Here is a 3,430-nt window from a genome sequence, read left to right as displayed (position 1 = left end):
TTTTGCCACCATCACCATCATTCATTTTAGACATTTCAGTCACCCTGAAAAGAAACCCTATACATCTTAACCATCAAGCCCTGATCCTTCCATACCCCAGGCCTAGGCAACCACCAATCTGTCTTTTTATGTCTACAGATTTGTCTATAGATTTGCCAGTGGTTTTAATGAACAGAGCAGACACGTTTGATATACTTTTGTAAACCCCTCCCAAATGTATGTGACAGAAATTTTATTAATGAGTACAAACTCTGGAACTTGACTTCTTGGATCTGAATCCTGATTCTGCTGTTCCTAGCTATGCAACCTTGGACACATTACTCAACCTTACTGTGCCTCAATACCCTTATTTATAAAATGCGTGCCCTAAAAAAAAAGATGTGTGGCCTTAGGTGTCTGACTCCTTAACATAATGGTTTTATGATTCAGCCATGTCATATCATATATGCACACTTCATTTCTTTCTTTTTTTTTTTTGACAGAGACAGAGTCAAAGAGAGGGACAGACAGATAGGAAGGGAGAGAGATGAGAAGCATCAATTCTTCGTTGCGGCTCCTTAGTTGTTCATTGATTGCTTTCTCATATGTGCCTTGACCGGGGGGTTACAGCAGAGTGAGTGACCCCTTGCTCAAGCCAGAGACCTTGGGCTTTAAGCCAGTGACTTTTGGGCTTAAGCTAGTGGCCATGGGCTCACATCTATGATCCCATGCTCAAGCGAGTGACCCCGTGCTCAAGCCAGATGAGCCCACGCTCAAGCTGGTGACCTAGGGGTTTCGAACCTGAGTCCTCCGCATCCCAGTCCAATGCTCTATCCACTGCGCTACCGCCTGGCCAGACTGTACTTCATTTCTTTTAGTGGCTAAATAATATTCCATTGCATGGATATACCACATTTGGTTTCTTCATTCATCGGTTGATGGCCATCTGGTTGTTTCTGCTTTTTGGCTACCATGAATAATGCTGCTAGGCATATGTATACATGTACACACTTTTCTGTCAGTACATGTTTTCATTTTCTTGAGTATATACCTAGGAGTGAAATTTCCAGGTCTTACAGTAACTCCATGTGTAAATTAGAGCTGCCAACTCACCTTGGAAGGTTAAACAGGTCTGTACGTTCTATTTTCTGTATATGTAGTATCAGCAAACTTTTAACATTGTGCGAGTGTGAACTTATCCCAGCCTAATAAAACTGTTGTAAATTACATATAGTAAAATCTAAATGAGAGATTTTACTGTGTGTACTTTCATGATGCTCTTTGATCATCACTTTTCACACAGTGAAAATTTCCCTACAAATCCTATACCATTATCCGTCATGACGTGTCAGTGCAGACACTGGTCAAGAGTCAAGTGTGGGGAAAATGGGAATTATATTGGATATTTTTAAAAGACTGCTTGTATAGAACTGGTGCTGTTTACTAGATACTGATTACTAACTTATTTAATCCTAAATAGTAGCTATTTTCACCTCATTTGATAGATAAGGACATTGAGGCATAGCAGATTGAATAACTTGTCCAAGGTCACCTAGCTAAGAATGGCAGAAGCAAGATTCAGATACAGGGAGTCTAGTTCCAGAATTTATACTCATTAATAAAATTTCTGTCATATACATTTGGGAGGTAGACAAAGTATATCAAATGTGTTTGCTCTGTGTATTGAAATCATCTGGCAAACCAAACCCTTTCATAAAACTGGGACAAGCCAACCTTTAAGGATCATACAAAATTGCAGCAATTCACACTACGGATCCCCAACGGCCAGCGAGGTTCTCTTCTAAGACAGAGGAGACAGTCATGACTTCAGAGCAAGAGCGAGACAGCTTCTGACTTCCTATCTTTTACATCTCTCCAGGGTTGGTGAGCCGGCTGGTTCGGGCTGCCTGACAGCCTTTAATGGGGAAGTTCATATATTCACATGAAAGTGTGTTTAATTTACTGACCATCTGTTAGTAAGAGGTGAGAGAAGATATATGCCCCTTGAGGCACGCCTGCAAGAATTTTAAGAAAGCCTCATAGCCAAAGAGTTCTTAACAGAATTTGAAAATAGCTTGACCTCTTCAGCCTTCACAAAGCCGTAATCTCACTGGTTTATCCCAAAGGCAGTGTGTATGTACTAGCAAGGACAACTTTGAAGTGGAGAAAGGAAATAGAGATGTGTGTTTTGGGGGAGGAGAAGAGGAGCAAGGACCAGAGGAGAATGTCATTAAGGATGGTGGGAAGCAGAAAGAGTGAATGCCATCAGAAAGCCAGGGATGCTTAGCCCAGGATCAAAGCAGGCAGGAAATCAGCGATCCATCAAAGCGCCATCTTACCCCAGGTTTGTTCTATATACATGTGTGTGTGTATATATATATCATCCTTCAGCACCATCAGGTTTTTGCAAATTATTCTTCGAAGAATTGTTGGTTAATCATTAGTCTATCTGAATTTGGATAGTATCTGAGAATCAAGAAATCTTTGCATTCTTCAGTGACTCCAATATTATGGAAAATTTTATGTACTTTTTATGTTAGCACATTCTTTAGAAAATGTGTATATTTGATTTTCATGGAATTTATTTAGCTTTAAAATGAAGAGTACAGCTGTTTCCCCAAATGGGCCACTAGTTGCCCCAACATCATTTACGGAGTCTTATAGTATATTTGTTGAGTTTTCTCCCAACAATTTAAAGTTTCATTTTTTTTTATCATGCTGAATTTTCATGATATTTATGGAAAGTTCTGGGCTCTGTTTTATTACTTTGCCTGCATATTTCTGACCATACAATTTTATTCACTGTGGTTTTAAAATATGCTTTAACATCTAGTAGGGTGTATCACTCCCAAGATACTCCACTTTTTTAGAATTTATTTACTCTTTTTCAATATTTATTTTTCAGAAAAACTTTAGAATAGTTTCTCCAACTTTCTAAAATATCTTGCTATGATTTTAGAGGATTTTATTGAAATTATGCATAAACTTAAGACAATTTGACACATTTTCAATATTGGGATTTCCTATCCAAGGAAATAGTGTGCCTTTTTATTTCCAACTTTTGAAATTTTCTCATATAGGTCCTACACATTTTTATTAAATTATTTCTGGATTTTTATAGGTTTCATGTTTATAATGAATGAAATTTTTATTTATTTACTTATTGTTATTAATGGAATTTTAAAAGTGCTATTTTCTTATTGAGAATTTTAAAAAGTTGCTGGTTATTGCTGACATAAATAAAAAAAAATGTTTACATAATAAGTCTGTTTGAATTAATAACTAAATATTTTTATTGTCTTTTTTTTTTTTTTTTCTGAAGTTGGAAACAGGGAGGCAGTCAGACAGACTCCTGCATGCGCCCAACCGGGATCCACCCGGCATGCCCACCAGGGGGCAATGCTCTGCCCATCTGGGGCGTGGCTCTGTTGCAACCAGAGCCATTCTAGCA

This window comes from Saccopteryx bilineata, chromosome 5 (genome assembly GCF_036850765.1).
Source record: "Saccopteryx bilineata isolate mSacBil1 chromosome 5, mSacBil1_pri_phased_curated, whole genome shotgun sequence".
In the NCBI taxonomy this organism is placed as follows: domain Eukaryota; kingdom Metazoa; phylum Chordata; class Mammalia; order Chiroptera; family Emballonuridae; genus Saccopteryx; species Saccopteryx bilineata.
The sequence above is the reverse complement of the archived record's forward strand: the minus strand, read 5'-3'. Positions refer to the sequence as shown.